Source organism: Muscardinus avellanarius (genome assembly GCF_963383645.1).
Source record: "Muscardinus avellanarius genome assembly, chromosome: 5".
NCBI classification, from domain to species: domain Eukaryota; kingdom Metazoa; phylum Chordata; class Mammalia; order Rodentia; family Gliridae; genus Muscardinus; species Muscardinus avellanarius.
Window position 1 is genome coordinate 141,641,181 of NC_137790.1, and position 17,799 is coordinate 141,658,979.

General features: G+C 45.3%; 1 protein-coding gene across 1 annotated transcript in view; it reads left to right on the forward strand.

Annotated features, from left to right (window-relative positions):
• RHOA (ras homolog family member A) overlaps positions 1-17,799 on the forward strand; it is a 43,004-nt gene that overhangs the window by 10,488 nt on the left and 14,717 nt on the right. The window contains exon 2 of the mRNA XM_080696756.1: positions 4,944-5,020. The gene's annotated coding sequence lies outside the window, so the exon portion shown is untranslated. The remainder of the gene's footprint in view (positions 1-4,943; positions 5,021-17,799) is intronic.

Consider the following 17,799-nt stretch of genomic DNA (forward strand, 5'->3'; position numbering starts at 1 on the left):
GAATAACATGGCCTCATATGTATATATAGATATGTGTGCATATAAAATATATATTTATTTCATACTGGGGATTGCAACCAATGATGTTCTACTTTTTTTTTTTTTTTTTTTTCCTGCGGGTCTGGGAAGGAACCCAGAGGTATTTGACCTCTGAGCTACAACCCCTGCCCAATTTTTTATTCTTTATTTTGAAATAGGGTCTCACTGAGTTGTGAAGGGTCTCACTTAAGCTGAGGCTGTTCTCGAACTGCGATCCTCTGGTCTCAGCCTCCCCAGTGCTGAGATTACAAGTGTGTGCCACCACGCCTGCTCGACATTCTACTTCTGAGGTACACCCATAGCCCTGTTTTATTTTTACTTTGAAACAGGATCTCGCTAGGTTGATGAGAGTCTCAGTACTTGCTGAGGCTGTCCTTGAACCTGAGATCCTCCTGTCTTAGCCTCTCAAGTATTGGGATCACAGGTATGTTGCACCACACCTGCCCTGTTTTTTTTTAAGTTGCTGAGAGTTGCTGAATTGCTGAGACTGCTTCGAACCTTTTGGTCATCTCATTTCTGCCTCCCAAGTACCACGTTACACTATGATCTGATTTTTTTTTTGATAAAACTTAAGAAACTAAAGCCGGACGAGGTGGTGCATGCCCGAATGCTAATCCTAGCATTCGGGGGGCTGAGAGCCGAGGATCGCGGTGTGCGGACAGCCTCAGCTACTTAGTGATGCCCTCTGGAACTTAGAGAGACCCTGTTTCAAAAAAAAGAATAAGCTGGGCGTGGTGGCGCACGCTTGTAGTTCCAGCCTTCCCTTGTAATCCCAGCATTTGGGAGGCTGAGACAGCAGGATCATGGTTCACAGACAGCCTCAGCTACTTAGTGAGACCCTGCTTCAAAATAAAGAATAAAAAATAGGGCTGGGAATGTAGCTCGGAGGTAGAGTGCCCTGGGTTCCATCCCCAGTCTTGCAAAAAAAAACCAAACTAAATAAAAAATTGGGCAGGGGAGCCAGGCGTGGTGGTGCACACTTGTAATCCCAGCATTCAGGAGGCTAAGACAGGAGGATCGCGGTTCGCGGACAGCCTCAGCTATTTAGTGAGGCCTCTGCAACTCTTAAAAAAGGCTGGGTTGTAGCTCAAAGATAGAATGTGGCTTCAATCTCTAGTACCACCAAAAAATAAATAAAGGCCTGGGGGTGTAGTCGAGAGTTAGTATGCCCTTGGGTTTAATATCCAGTACCCCCCAAAAAAGAGAAAAACAACAACAAAAGGCAGTGTTTGGAGATGTAGCTTAGAGGTTGAATGATGATTCTGGCTTTAATCCCTAGGACCACAAACAAGTTTACTTGTAGTTTAGGTGGTGGTAATATAGACGGTCACTAAAATTTTTTGACTTTGCTATGTGTTTGAAATTTTCTGTAATAAAATGTCCGGGGAGCTGCTTGAAGTAGTGCATTCTTGAAATCCCAGTACTTGGGAGGCTGAGACAGGAAGATCAAAGGTTCACTCCCAGCCTCAGTTACTGAGGCCTTCTGTAACTTAATGAGACCTTGTTTCAAAAAAAAAAAAAAAAAAAGGAGCCAGGCATGGCGGTACATGCTTGTAATCCCAGCCTTTGGAAGGCCGATACCGGAGGATCGTAGTTCATGGACAGCCTCAGCTACTTAGTGCGACCCTCTGCAACTTAGACCCTGTTTCAAAATAAAGAACAAAAAATAGGGCAGGGGGTATAGATTGGGGGTTGAATGCCCCTGGGTTCCATCCCCAGATTCTCAAAAAAAAAAAAGAATAAAAATATAGACCTGGGAGTGTAGCTCAGATTGCAGCCAGCCTCAACAACATTGTAAGACTCTGTTTCCATATAAAATAATAAGCCGGGCGTGGTGGCGCACGCTTGTAATCCCAGCATTCGGGAGGCTGAGACCTGGAGGATCACGGTTCGCGGACAGCCTCAGCTACTTAGTGAGGCCCTCTGCAACTCAGTGAGACCCGGTTTCAAAATAAAGAATAAAAAATAGGGCAGGGGGTGTAGCTCGGAGGTCAAATGCCCCTGGGTTACATCCCCAGACCCGCAAAAAAAATAAAATAAAATAAAATAATAAAATAGGGCTGAGGTATTGCTCAGGTAGAGCATACCTGGGTTTCATTTCCAGCACCACAAAACAAAATTAAAATATGGGAGCCAGGCATGGTGGCGTACACTTGTAATCCCAGCACTTGGGAGGCTGTGACAGGAGGATCGCGCAGCCTCAACTACTTAGTGAGCCAGCTTCAACTACTTAGTGAGGCTCTCACTAACTACTTAGGCTCTCAGCAACTTAGTGAGACTCTGTTTCCAAATAAAATATAGGTCTGAGAGTGTAGCCGGAGGTAGAAAAGCCCCTGCGTTCTACCCCCAGTACCACACACACTTAAAAAAATGTTATGGGAAATGACAGAATTATCTGTCCTATTTTCTTTTTCTTCTTTGCTTTAAGAAGGGCATTAGCTAGCCCGGTTTGGTGGCGCACGCTTGTAATCCTTGCACTTGGGAGGCTGAGACAGGAGGATCGCACAGGTTGGAAGCCAGACTCAGCTACTTAGTGAGGCTCTCGGCAACTTAGTGAGACCCTGTTTCCAAATATAAAATAGGTCTGGGAGTATAGCCTGGAGGTAGAAAGCCTTTGGGTTCCACTCCAGTACCACCAAAAAAAAAAGGGGGGGGGCATTAGCTGAGCATGATGGTCCACTCTAGTAATCCCAGTACTTGGGAGGCTGAGACAGGATGTCCACAGGTTGGTGGCCATCCTCAGCAATTCTACAAATTCAGGGAGACCCTGTTTCAAAATAATAAAATAGGCTGGACGTGGTGGCGCACACTTGTAATCCCAGCATTCAGAAGGCTGAGACCAGAGGATCATGGTTCACAGACAGCCTCAGCTACTTAGGCCTTCCACAACTCAGTGAGACTCTGCTTCAAAATAAAGAATAAAAAATAGGGCAGGGGATGTAGCTTGGGGGTAGAATGCCCCTGGGTTTCATCCCCAGACCCACAAAAAAAAAAATAAAAAATAAAATAGGACTGGGGTGGTAGTTTAGAGAGAGAATGCTCCGGGATTCAATCCCCATTTATCCCCAGTACACACAAACACACATATTTTTCAAAAAATTAAAAGGGCAGCTGGGCGTGGTGGCGCACGCTTGTAGTCCCCGCACTTGGGAGGCTGAGACAGGAGGATCACACAGGTTCGAAGCCAGCCTCAGCTACTTAGGCTCTCAGCAACTTAGTGAGACCCTGTTTCCAAAAATAGGTCTGGGAGTGCCTCTGGGTTCCACCCCCAGTACCACAAAAGAAAAAAAAATTTTAAAAGGGCAAATTTAGAGGGCTAGCGTGGTGCAGAGCTGTAATCCCAGCAGTACTTGGGAGGAACACAGTAGGATTATGGGTTGGGGGCCGGTGTGCTGTAACTTAATGAGAACCAAGTTCAGAATGAAGACGATTTAGAGGTGGAGGGCAGTGGTGGGACCACCGGGCCCAGTCCCTGGCGCCATAGTGATTAAATCAATAAAATGGCCAACGCTAGGTTTTACGTGTGTGTGCGTGTGCGTGTGTGTGTGTGTGTGTGTTGTGTGTGTGTGTGTGTATTTAGTACTGGGGATGGAACCCGGGGCATTCTACCTCTGAGCTACACCCCCAGCCCTATTTTTTACTTTTTATTTTGAAAAAGGCTTTCACTGAGTTGTATAAAGTAGCAGAGGCTGTCCGCGAACTGTGCTCCTCCTGTCTTAGCCTCTCAAGTAATGGGATTACAAGTGTGCAACACCATTCCCGGCTTACTAGTTTATAATATTAGAAAAATAAAGACTGTGTTTAATGAAGGGGTGCAAGTAAATAAATGTGCTAATTTTATGGTGTGTCAAGAACTAAATAGTGCTGGGCATTGTGGGGCACACTTGTAACCCCAGCAATTGGGAGGTTGAAAGAGAATGATTTTTTTTTTTTTTTTTTTTTTTTTTTGGCAGTACTGGGGAAGGAACCCAGGGACTTTCTACCTCTGTGCTATACCCCCAGCCCTATTTTTTATTCTTTTTTTTTGGTGGTGGTGCTGGTGGTGGAACTCATAGGCTTTCTACCTCCGGGCTATACTCCCAGACATATTTTCTATTTTATTTGGAAACAGGGTTTCACTAAATTGCTGAGAGCCTCACTAAGTAGCTGAGGCTGTCTTCGAACCTGTGCGATCCTCCTGTCTCAGCCTCTCAAGCAAGCATGGGGATTACAAGTGTGTGCCACCACGCCCGGCTCCTATTTTTTATTCTTTATTTTTTGAAACAGGGTCCCACTGAGTTGCAAAGGGCTCACTAAGTAGCTGAGGATGACTTTAAACCTGTGCGATCCTCCGGTCTGAGCCTCCCGAATGCTGGGATTACAAGCATGCGCCACCATGCCCGGCTGTATGATTGTTTTTTTTGAGGTCAGCCTCAGCAATTTAGTAAGACCCTTTTTCCAAATAAAAAATAAAGTGGGTAGCTGGGCGTGGTGGCATATTCTTGTAATCCCAGCATTCAGGAGGCTGAGACAAGGAGGATCATTAATGAGGCCCTTTGCAACTCAGTGAGACCCTGTTTCAAAATAAAGAATAAACCGGGCGTGGTGGCCCACGCTTCTAATCCTGGCACTTGGGAGGTGGCAACTACTCAGTGAGGCTGTCAGCAACTTAGTGAGACCCTGTTTTCAAATATACTCTGGGAGTTTAGCCCGGAGGTAGAAAGCCTCTGGGTTCCACCCCTAGTACCACCAAAAAAAATAAATGAAGAAAGAAAAAATAAAGAATAGGGCAGGGGTTTATCTCAGGTAGACCGCCCCTGGGTTCCATCCCCAACACCGCATAAATAAATAAATAAGGCCTCTGGGTTTAATCCTCAGTACCATAAAAATGAATGGATATAATTATTATTATTTTTTTTTTTTAGTCTTTCATCTGGGAAATTCAAGGTACTCTGTACAACTTTTGCCACATAGGACGTGTATTTTGCAACACATTTGTAAGGTATGTAAATAGAAGTTTCTTTTTTCATTTCCCTATCCCCACAGAAGAGATGATTATTAACGTGAATTCTGGCAAATTGTGGGTACATCGTCACTTTTCATTATTCACGTGTCTGCTTGTCTTGAGGTTTTGGATGTTTTTTTGTATGTGTGTGGTACTGGGAATGGAACCCAGGGGCCTTCTACCTCCGGGCTCTACTCCCAGACCTATTTTATATTTTATTTGGAAACAGGTCTCTTAAACCAGCTGAGGCTGGCTTCGAACCTGTGCGATCCTCCTGTCTCAGCCTCCCAAGCGTGCGCCACCACGCCCGGCTTTTGGATGGTTTTGATGCTTGAACCTAGGGACTTTTGAGTGCTGTACACATGTCCTACTACTGAGCCTCTTCTCCATCCCAATCTCCAGATTTTTATCTTACTCTTCTCTGTATTTTTCAACATCTCCATAAAATACTCTTAACTTTTCTCTCCCGTTTCGTGTGTGTGTGTGTGTGTGTGTGTGTGTGTGTGTGTGTGTGCGCACATGTGCGTACTCTGGGGATTCTACCACTGAACTACACCCTCAGCCTTTTTTTAAATTTTGAAACAGGGTGTAGCTAGGTTGATGAGACGTCTCACTACTTGCTGAGGCTATCCTCATACCTGTGGTCCTCCTGTCTCAGCCTCCCAATTACAGGTGAGCACTACCAGACTGGGCTCCAAGTGCTATTTTCTTCCCTAGGTGAGGGTTTTTTTGTTTTTGTTTTTTGTTTTTTTGGTACTAGGGCTTGAACCCAGAGGTATTCTACTTCCATACACCACCAGTGCTATTTTATTTTTATTTTTGAAACCGGGTCTCATTGAGTTGCTAAAACTGGCTGCAAACCTGTACAACTCAGATAAAGTTCTTCTTCCTCTTTTTTTTTTCTTTTTTGGCAGTGTTGGGGATTGAACCCAGGGGATTCTACCTCCAAGCTACACCCCAACTCTGTTTTGTGTGTGTGTGTGTGTGTGTGTGTGTGTGTGTGTGAGAGGGGGGGGGCGAGGGGGAGGGAGGGAGAGGGACAGACACACACTGAGGATGAAACTCAGGGACATTCTATCTTTGAGATAAACCCAGAGCCCTGTTTTATTCTTTATTTTGAAACGGGGTCTCACTGAGTAGCTGAGGCTGCCTGTGAACCTGTAGTCCTCCCTCCTCTCACAGCCTCCCAAATACTGTGTTTACAAGTGTGACACCATGCCTGGGTGGTGGTGGTTCTTTTTTTTTTTTTCCTGTGGTATTGGGGATTGAACCCAGGGCATTCTACCTCCAAGATGCACCCCCAATCCTTTTTTTTTTTTTTTTTTAATTCTTTGTTTTGAAACAGGGTCTCACTGAGTTGTGAGGGCCTCACTAAGTAGCTGAGGTGGGCTACAAACGCACAATTCTGCTTCAGCCTCCCAAGTACTGGCATTACAAGTGTGCCATCAATGCAGCTTTATTTATTTATTTATTTATTTTATGGTACTGGGGAGGAACCCAGGGGAATTCTACCTCTGAGCTGCACCCTTAGCCTCTATTTTTTATTCTTTATTTTGAAATAGGGTGTCAGTCACAGAGGGCCTCGCTAAGTAGTAGCTGAGGCTGTCTGTGAACTGCGATCCTCCTGTATCAGCCTTCCAAGTACTTGGATTACAAGCATGTACCACCACTACCACACCTGACTTGTTCGTCTTTTTTTTTTTTTTTTTGGTACTGGGGGTGGAACCCAGGGGGGTATTCTGCCTCCAAACTATACCCTCGGTTCTTTTTTTTTTTTTTCGGGTCTGGGGATGGAACCCAGGGGCATTCGACCTCCGAGCTATATGCTATACCCCTTGACCTGTATTTATTCTTTATTTTGAAACTGGGTCTCACCAAGTTGCGGAGGGCCTCACTAAGTAGCTAAGACTGTCCGTGAACCGCCATCCTCCTGTCTCAGCCTCCCTAATGCTGGGATTACAAGCATGTGGCACCACGCCCGGCTTTAGCTCTATATTTTTTATTCTTTTTTTTTTTTTTTTTTTTTTTGTGGGTCTGGGGATGGAACCCAGGAGGATTCGACCTCCGAGCTACACCCCCTGCCCTGTTTTTTATTCTTTATTTTGAAACCGGGTCTCACTGAGTTGCAGAGGGCCTCACTGAGTAGCCGAGGCTGTCTGCAAACTGGGATCCTCCTGTCTCAGCCTCCCAAGAGTGTGCCACCACGCCCGGCTATCTTTTAAGTTTTTTTTTTTTTTTTTGTATTGGGGATTAAACCCAGAGGACTTTTATACCTTTAGCCCTATTTTATTTTTTACTTTGTATTTTGAAACAGAGTCTCACGAGGCTATCCTTAAACCTGTGATCCTCCTTTCTCAGCTACCCAAGTGCTGAGATTACAGTTGCATGTACCACGTATGGATAAAAAAATTTTGTTTTTGTTGTTCCAAGGATGGAACTTAGAAACAGTATTGGGGATTAAACCCAGAGGACTTTTATACCTTTAGCCCTATTTTATTTTTTACTTTGTATTTTGAAACAGAGTCTCACGAGGCTATCCTTAAACCTGTGATCCTCCTTTCTCAGCTACCCAAGTGCTGAGATTACAGTTGCATGTACCACGTATGGATAAAAAAATTTTGTTTTTGTTGTTCCAAGGATGGAACTTAGAAACATTCTACCTCTGAGCTACATCCCTAGCCCTATTTTTTTAATTTTGAAACAGGATTTTACTAAGTAAGGTAGTGAGTAGCTGAAGTTGGCCAGGAACTTGCAATCCTCTTGTCTCAGCCTCCCAAGTACTGGGATTATAAGTGTGTGCCACCGTGGTTGGCTGGATATGTCATAACTTTTTTTTTGAAGTAGTTTGGTCATCTTAATTCACTGCCTGTATGATGGACTGGTCTAATTATCATCAAGGAAGGAGAATCAAGGACAAACCTTGCTCTTACTAGAGGATTAGCAGTATTAATAGGTTAATAGCAGGTATCATGGCCTCCGCAAAGGCTATTCAGAAAAGTTATTTTTGCAGTTCTGGGGATCAAATCCAGGGCTCTACCCTATCTTAGCAAGTGATCTAACACTGAGGGTCACCTTTAGCTCTCTTCATATATTTGAAACTGCTTACAAATAAAACAGGGCTGGGTTGAGGGTGTAGCTCAGCGGTACATTGTCCCTGGGTTCGATCCTGAGTGCCACACACAAAAAGTTTACACTGGTAACCAACTGTGGTGTCACATACCTATATCCCAGTTCACCCTCAGCAATTAACAAGATGTTCTGAGCAACTTTGTAAGATCCTGTTTGAAAGCAAAAAAAAAAAAGGAGCCAATTGTCCTAAGTATTAGGATTACAGACCTGGCTATCACTACTAACCCTTTCTTCTTAAATATTCTGTTTCTGTTTTGTCGTTCTGATTCATCCTCAAACTCTGGAACGTGAGATTGTCTGGTATTTATTTGGTGTACAAATATTTAGTATTTCATTTCTTTCAAGTAGTGAATGCATTTAAGTGCAAATTAGCCAGGCTTGGGTGTGCACACTTGTAATCCCAGTACTTGTGAGTCTGAGACAGGAGGATCACAGGTTCGCAGCCAGCCTCAGCTACTTAGGCCCTTCACAACTTAGACCCTATTTCAAAATAAAGAATAAAAAATAGGGCTGGGGGTGTAGCATGGAGGTCGAATAAGTAAATAAAGATAAAAAATAAATAAAAGGGCTGAGGCTATAGCTCAGATGTAGAATGCTCCTGGGTTCTCTCCAGGACAAAAGAGGGATTAAATATCTTCAAAGCTATACCATATAGATTTTATTATATCTTGGATGGTTGAGAAGTGGTAGAAAGTTTGCTGTAATTATCACTGTTTCTTTTGCATAATTAGCCCTTTGAAAAATTAGAGGTAAAATTATAATTATCTTAAGTATGCTAAATTAGTCATTTTTCAAGCCATGCTTATCTTTGCAAAATATTGGAAAGCTCTTCAGCAGAAGGCGCAGTTATCAGCTGAATTCTTTCCACTTGTGTTTCTTGGCTGAAGGGTAGTTTTGTGTTTACATAAAGTGAATGCTTGGCTAATAAATGTCTGATGCCTTTTTTTTGCCCCACTGGGAATGGAACCTAGGGGCATTCTACCTCTGAGCTACACCCCCAGCCTATTATTTATTCTTTAATTTGAAACAGGGTCTCACTGAGTTGTGGAGGGCCTCACTAAGTAGCTGAGGCTGTTCACAAACTGCCATCCTCCTTTCTCAGCCTCCCAAGTGCTGAGATTACAAGTGTGCGCCACCACGCCCAGCTGATGCATTCTTTATATCTTGATAGCACCGCTTCAGGCTTTTTTTTGGGGGGGTACTAGGGTTCCTGGAAACCCTTCTACCTCTGGGCTACACTCCCAGACACTTTTATACTTTTTTTATTTGGAAACAGGGTCTCTTCAGCTAGCACGGATGGCTTCGAACCTGCGGGTCCTCCTGTCTCCGCCTCCCAAGCATGTGCCACCACGCCCAGCTACTTATTTATTTTTGTGGTGCTGGGGATTGAACCCAGTGTCTTCTACCTTTGAGGTATACCCTCAGCCCTGTTTTTTTTCAAGCCCCCCTCTTTTACTTTATTTATTTATTTAATTTATTTATTTATTTTTGCGATACTGGGGGTGGAACCCAGGGGCATTCTACCTTTAAGTTCCACCCCCAGCCCTATTTTTTTTTTTTTTTTTTTATGGTACTGGGGTTTCTGGAAATCCTTCTACCTCTAGGCTACACCCCCAGACCTATTTTTTAATATATATTTTATTTGGAAACAGGATCTGTTACACCAGCACGGCTGGCTTCGAACCTGCGCGATCCTCCTATCTCTGCCTCCCAAGCGCGGGGATTACAAGCGTGCGCCACCAAGCCCGGCTTTATTCTTTATTTTTGAAAGGTGTCACTGAGTTGCAAAGGGCCTCACTAAGTAGCTTAGGTTGTCCACAAACCATGATCTTCCTGTCTCAGCCTCCTGAATGCTGAGATTACAAGTGTGGGCCACCATGCCTGGCCCAAGCCCTCCTCTCTTTTAAAACTAGTTTTTGCCTGGCTTGGTGGTACACACCTATCATATCAGTACTTGGGTGGCTGAGACAGGAGGATCACAGGTTTGAGGATAGCTTCAGCAACCTATGGAAACCCTGTTTGTTTCAAAACAAAAAATAAAAAGGTGTGATGGTTCGCTCAGAGGTAGAATGCCCCAGAGTTCATTCCCCAGCACCATAAGAATGAATGAATTAAGTAATCAATGATAAAGTAGGCCTGGGGATATAGGTTGACGGTAGAATGTTTCTGGGTCCATTCCCAGCACCCCACCCCACAAAAAAGAATTATATTGTTAGTTGAAAACTTATTTTTATTTTTTATTTGTTTGTTTTTGTGGGTCTGGGGATGGAACCCAGAGGCATTTGACCTCCAAGCTACCACCCCTTGCCCTGTTTTTTATTCTTTATTTTGAAACAGGGTCTCTCTAAGTTGCGGCGGGCCTCACTAAGTAGCTGAGGCTGTCCGCGAACCATGATCCTCTGGACTCAGCCTCCCGAATGCTGGGATTACAAGCGTGCGCCACCACGCCCGGCTTGTAGTTGAAAACTTAATATGTAAATGGGTTTGGTGTACGTACCTGTAAGCTCAGAACTAGGAAGGCTAAGAGAGAGGGCTACAAGTTGAAAGCCAGGGTAATTTAGTGAAATCCTGTCTCACAATAAAAAAGTAAAAAGTGCTGGGTATATAGCTCAGTGGTGGAGCAGCCTTGAGTTCATTTGCCAGTACCACAATGAAAAGAAAAACGGTGAGAATTAAAAATAAGACTGATTAGCTGGGTGGGTACCACACACTTGTAATCCCAGTATTTGGGAGGTTTAGACCAGAGGATTACAGGTGTAAGTCAGCCTCAGCAATTTAGACGTGTTTTCAAAATAAAAGGGCTGGAGACGCCAGGCGTGGTGGCACACGCTTGTAATCCCCGCGCTTGGGAGGCAGAGACAGGAGGATCGCACAAGTTCGAAGCCAGCCGTGCGTGCTGGCTAGGAGACCCTGTTTCCAAATAAAAATGTAAAAATAGGTCTGGGAGTGTAGCCCGGAGGTAGAGGGGCTTCCAGGAACCCCAGTACCACCAAAAAAAGGACTGGAGAAAGACAAATTTGTCATTAGTGCTTTGCAATCTCTGCTTTGGTCATCAGTGGTTATTTTAAGTTTCCAGTTCAGCTTAGCCTTGAAGGCTCTGGGAGGTTGTATAACACACTCGAGGCTGTATTGTAGCCTCGGTGACTAGTTTGAAGGCCTTCAGGAAGCTGTTGAGACCACTGTGGGTGGAGACCATAGGCACACACACATGGGGACGCCACCAGACTGCTGTGTGCAGTGGAGGGAAGGGCGCCCTAGCCAGAGCAATGGCCTCAGCCGGCAGCTGCGGACCCTCGGGCCGCCCTCGCAGCTCCTAAACGGGCTCTGGCCACCGCCTGGCAGTCCCGGGGCAGCAGAGCTTCCTGAAGCTCAGGCGCCCAGCACTTGCTTGCCATCAAGTAGGAAAGCCATAGGCGTGCAAGCACTGAGAGTTGATAACTTCATAGACTCACATACGTGAGATCTGACTCTCCTTGCAACAGATAAATGAAATTGCAAAAAATACATGGAAAAACATCACAGAAGGTAGGAAACGAGTATGGTTTTTTGTTTGTTTTTAAAGACTTGTTCTCTAAGTTGCTGAGGCTAATCTCGGACTTGCCTCTGTCCCATGGAGCTGGAATCAGTGGTGTGCCCACCCTCCCAGCAGATGTAGCACAGCTATTAAGCCTTTGTTGCCGGGCTGGGGCTCGATGGGAGTGCCTGTGACCCCACTACTTTGGAGGCCGGGATGGGTTTGAGGACAGCCTTAGCAAGTAAGCTTATACAGGGCACCGCAGACTTCAGAACAGAATAGAAGCAACCCATGTTTTATTGAGTATAGACAAAGTCAACATTGGAATTGACTAAATACAGGAAAACTCAGTGTATGAACTGCAGGAGATAGACTAATCAGACACCTTGATTCTTAATTAATTGAATATAAAGAATAAAAAATAGGCCTGGGGTGGAACTCAAAGGTAGAATGCCCCTAGGTTCCATCCCCAGTACCGAAAAAAAAAAAAAAAAAAAAGAAACCCAAATAAATAAAAATAAGAAGTAAAAGAGGAGCACTTGAATAAAAATAGGGCTGAAGGTCTACCTTGGAGGTAGGAGACTCCTGGGTTCCATCCCCAGTACCACAAACATAAGTTTACTGTGTATGGGGAAGGTACTGGGAATTGAATTCAGGGACATTCTGCCTCTGAGCTACACTTCCAGCCCTTTTTGTTTTTTGTTTTGAAAGAGTACCAGGGACTGAACCCAGGCTATGTCCCCAGTCTTCCTACCCCCTTTTGAGATAGGGTCTTGACACACTGCCTCTGTGGGCCTTGAAACAAAATTACTGAGGCTGATGTTGAACCCTGGATTCTCCTGTCTGGGTGTTCTACCTCCAAACTACATCCCTAGCCCTATTTAAATTTTTTTTTTTTTTTTTTTTTAATTTTGAAACAGTGTCTTATTACTAAGTTGCTGAGTAAATTGCTAAATTGTTTTGAGGTTAGCTTTGAATATGTGAACTTCCCATCTCAGCCTCCCAAGTACTGGGATTACAGACATGTGCCACCACACCTGGCTTAGTTTATGCTTTTTTTTTTGTACTGGAGATTGAACCATTATACCCAAGGACATTCTACCCATGAGCTTTCCCTGCCTGTTTTTTGTTTTTTGTTTTTAAATTTTGAAATATAGTCTCACTAGGTTGATGAGTTTCACTACTTTCTGAGGCTGTCCTCAAACCTGCTCTCTCCTGTCTCAGCCTTTGAAATACTGAAATTACAGGCATGTGCCACCACTCCAGGTTCATTCTGCTTTTGTGTGAGTGTGTGTGTGCGTGTGTGTGTGTGTGTGTGTGTGTGTGTGCGCGTGCGTGTGTGTGTGTGGTATTGGGGATTGGACCCAGAGGCATTCTCTGAGCTACATCTTCAGCCCTGTATTTTCAGTCTTTTGGAACAGGGTCTCCCTGAGTTGAGGAGGGCCACACTAAATAGTTGACCTCAAACCTGCGATCTTCTTGTCTCAGCTTCCCAAATGCTGGGATTACAAGTGTACTCCACCACGTCCAGCTGAGTTTGTACTTTTATTTATTTATTTTTTTTTGGTGGTACTGGGGATGGAACCCAGGGGCTTTTCTATCTCTGGGCTATACTCCCAGACCTATCTTATATTTTATTTGGAAACAGGGTCTCACTAAGTTGCCGAGAGCCTCACTCAGCAGCTGAGGCTGGCTTTGAACCTGTGCGATCCTCCTGTCTCAGCCTCCCAAGCGCTGGGATTACAAGTGTGCGCCACCAAACCCGGCTTGAGTTTATACTTTTTTTTTTTTTTATGGTTCTGGGGTTCCTGAAAACCCTTCTAACTCCGGGTACACTCCCAGACCTATTTCTATACTTTTTTATTTGGAAACAGGGTCTCTTAAGTGAGCACAGCTGGCTTCCAACCTGCGTGAGCCTCCTGTCTCCGCCTCCCAATGCCACCACGCCTGGCTGAGTTTATACTTTTTTTTAAATTTATTTTTATTGGTGCATTGTAATCATACATCACATTGGAATACAAGACTTGAGAGGATATGCAAGCACACATTATCCTATTAGCCCTCATCCAGTCCCCATCCCCTCCCCCTCCCTGGATCCCATGCTTGTTTGGTGATTAACTTTGATATATTTGTTTATGTACCTCCTGCTTTTTAAAGAGGCTCTATCCTCCCCTATTCCATACCCTCTGATTGGTCACCTTAATTGCTTCACTCTAGGGCCCTTTCTATAGCTTGACCACTTCCTGTTGCCCCTTTCCTCCTAGTTATTGCTGATTAGGGGAAGCATCTGGTTTTAATTTTCTGCGATATTTCTCTGTGCATGCCGTGTTGCAAATACCGATCCCACTCTTGACGGCCCCAGTTGTGGCCTGGCTACCCACTGTACTGATCCAGACCTCGCTGGCTCAAGCAGCGGCCTTGCCTCATGGGAGGCCCCGCTTCTGGCCTCACTGGCCTAACTCCTCAGCTGGCTCCTATCCTGGCCTCAGAGGACCCAGCACCGGCCTTCCTCACGGCAGGCTCCGATGTTAGCTGATGGCCCCGGCATCAGCCTAACCCCTCGGCAGGCTCCGATCCAGGCCTCGGAGGCCTCAGTAGCGGCCTTGCCTCACGGAAGGCTCCGATGCTGGCCAGTGGCCCCGGCACCGCCCTAACCTCTCAGCAGGCTCTGATCCCAGCCTCGGAGGCTGAGTTTATACTTTTTTTTTTTTTTTGGTGGTACTGGGGTTCCTGGAAGCCCTTCTACCTCCGGGCTACACTCCCAGACCTATTTTTTATACTTTTTTATTTGGAAACAGGGTCTCTTAAGCCAGCACGCGCGGCTGGCTTCGAACCTGCGCGATCCTCCTGTCTCCGCCTCCCAAGCGCAGGGATTACAAGCGTGCGCCACCACGCCCGGCTGAGTTTATACTTTTAATAGAACATTTTCTTTTCCAATTTTATGCCCCCGGGTGAAAGTCGGTGCCCCACATGCATTTTCGTTGGGTGTCAGTGGGCACAAGTTTCCCTGACATGTTTGCTGGGAACACTTGGCCTAGTGGATCTGTTTTCTGGCAGAAATTTAGGCTAATGGAGTTTGAATCTGATTGACTTTTTAGACATTGTTGGCAATGAGTAAATTCTCTGTCATCTGTCCCACTTGCACTAGTTAAATTTCAGCAGTCCATAAAAACAGATGGAAATTGTGTACACCTGCCAGAATGAGTTTTCAATTTGAAATTAAGGTACATTAATGTACACAAAGTTTGCACTCAGTAAAAGAACTCCGAACTTGTTTGCCGATTCCCAACGGGGATCACTGTACCCTCCTCGAGGTTCAGGGGTCCAGTGTTAGAACAGTGCACGTTGTCGTGCTGCCACATTATGGTCCACAGTTTGTTACAGCGTGGCAGATTTTATTTACTTTTTTGTGGTACTGGGGGTGGAACCCAGGGGCTTTCTACCTCAGGGCTATACTCCCAGACCTATTTTATACTTTATTTAGAAACAAGGTCTCACTAAGTTGCTGAGAGGCCTCACTCTGGCCGAGGCTGGCTTTGAACCTGTGCGATCCTCCTGTCTCCGCCTCCCAAGCGCGGGGATGACAAGCGTGCCCACCACGCCCGGCCAGTGTGGCAGAGTGTGAAACTTCTGACACCATCTGTGTCAGAACCCAAGTCTGCAGGATTTGAGTTCTTGTAAGAAGCTCATGGTCTGGATAGTTTTGAAAAGAGTACAGCGTGTTCGCTTTCTTCCTTTTTAGAGACAAGGATCCTGCTTTGTTGCCCAGGCTGGCCCTGAACTCGTGGGCTCTACCAGCCTTCCTCCTGCAGCCTCCCAAAGACCTGAGGACTGGCACTGGCCACCACTCGGTTCAGCATAGGGCACTTAGCTGCTGGCTGGCTGGTAGGCAGGCAGGCAGGCGTCCTGGGATCTGACCCAGGCCTTGCACGTGGGATGCCAGCATCTTACACCGAGCTATACCCTTAGACCTCTGTAGGATGTTTAATGAAGAAAACATATTAGGTAATAGGGTTGGGAAGAAGTGGAGTTGAGAGCTTCCTGCCAGAAGTAGAGGGATGTGTGTGGGGGGGTAGGTAGTATTGGGCATTGAGTTTCAAGGTGTTCTACCTCTAAACTACACACCCCGCCCGATTTTATTTATTTACTTACTTATTTTTGCAGTACTGGAGAAGGAACCCAAGAACATTCTACCTCCAAGCTATACTCCCAGCACTATTTTTTAGTCTTTTTTTTTTAAACAGAGTCTCACTGAGTTATGAAGAGCCTCACTAAGGCTGAGGCTGTCCCCAAACTGCCATCCTCTGGTCTCCCTCCACCTCCTGAATGCTGGGATTACAAATGTGCGCCACTACGCCTGGCTAAGGACACATCCTTTTTATTAAGTCGTAAATGGCTATCCATTATATCCTTTTTTTGTGTGTCGCACTGAGGATTGAGCCCAGGGACATTCTACCTGGTAGCCACATCCCCAGCCAGGCTCGCACCAAGCTGCTGAAGTGGTCATCACACCTTCAGTCCTCCTGTCTAGCCTCCTAAGCACTGGGAGTACAGGCCTGTGCAACTACACCTTGCTTATGTTACACCTTTTATAAGACTAAATGAACTGATTTATTCCCCAAATCAAACAGCCAGCTGAATGCAGCAGCTTGAGATGCTGAAGTAGGAGAGTTAAGAGCTTTGATGCTGGCAGGGTGATGGTGTGGCATGCCTGTGATCTTAGTACTTGGACAACAGACAGGAGGGTCTGGGGTTTAAAGCCAGCCTCAGCAATTTAATGAGGCTCTCAGCATTTTAGTGAGACCTTATTTCCACATTAAAAATTAAAAAGAGCCAGGAGTGGTGGAGCACGCTTGTAATCCCAATATTCGGGAGGCTGAGACTGGAGGATTGCGGTTCGCGGACAGCCTCAGCTACTTAGTGAGGCCCTCTGCAACTCAGTGACACCCGGTTTCAAAATAAAGAAAAAATAGGGCAGGGGGTGTAGCTCGGAGGTTGAATGCCTCTGGGTTCCATCCCCAGACCTGCAAAAAAAAAAACAAAAAACAAAAAAAAAACTTTTATTGGCAGGGGCTATAGCTCAGAGGTCAGATGCCCCTGGGTTCCATCTCCAGACCCGCAACAACAACAGCAAAAACAGAGCCAGGCGTGGTCACGCACCTTGTAATCCCAGCACTTGGGAGGCGGATACAGGAAGATCGTGCAGGTTTGAAGCCAGACTTACTGGCTTAGGAGACCCTGTTTCCAAATAAAAAAATATAAAAAACAGGTTTGGGAGTGTAGCCCAGAGTTAGAAGGGTTTCCAGGAACCCCAGTAACACCACTCACACACACACACACACACACAAAATAAAATAAAAAAGACGGCTGGGCGGCTGGGCTTGGTCGCACATGCTTGTATCCCAGCACTTGAAAGGCTGAGACAAGATGTTTGTGCAGGTTTAAAGCCAGCCTCAGCTACTTAGTGAGGCTCTCAGCAACTTAGTGAGACCCTGTTTCCAAATAAAATATAAAATAGGTCTGATGATGTAGCCTGGAGGTAGAAAGCCCCTGGGTTCCATCTCAGTACCACAAATAAAAAGAAGTAGAGCCGGGCGTGGTGGTGCACGCTTGTAATCCCCGCGCTTGGGAGGCTGAGACAGGAGGATCACACAGGTTGGAAGCCAGCCTCAGCTACTTAGTGAGGCTCTCTGCAACTTAGTGAGACTCTTTTTCCAAAAATAGGTCTGGGAGTGTAGCCCGGAGGTAGAAAGCATCTGGGTTCCACCCCCAGTACCACAAAATAAATGAATGAATGAATGAATGAATGAATGAATGAATGAATGAATGGTTGGGTATAGCTCAGAGTTAGAATGACCCTGAGTTCAATCTCCAGCACTACAAAAATAAAAAGTCTGAGTCCATTCTGAATAAGTTAGCAAGAATGTCTCAAATTATAAAAAAAAAAGTTAAGAGGTTTGGGGGTGTAGTTCAATGATAGAATACTGATTTCAATCCCCAGTATGCAAAAACCAAAACAACTACCAAAAAAGAAAAAAAGAACCTTACAAGATAACAAAATTCATCAGAAATGTCCTGGATTTTTGGAGTGTTTTTTTTAGGGGGGGTTTGGCTTTGTTTTTGTTTTTTGCAG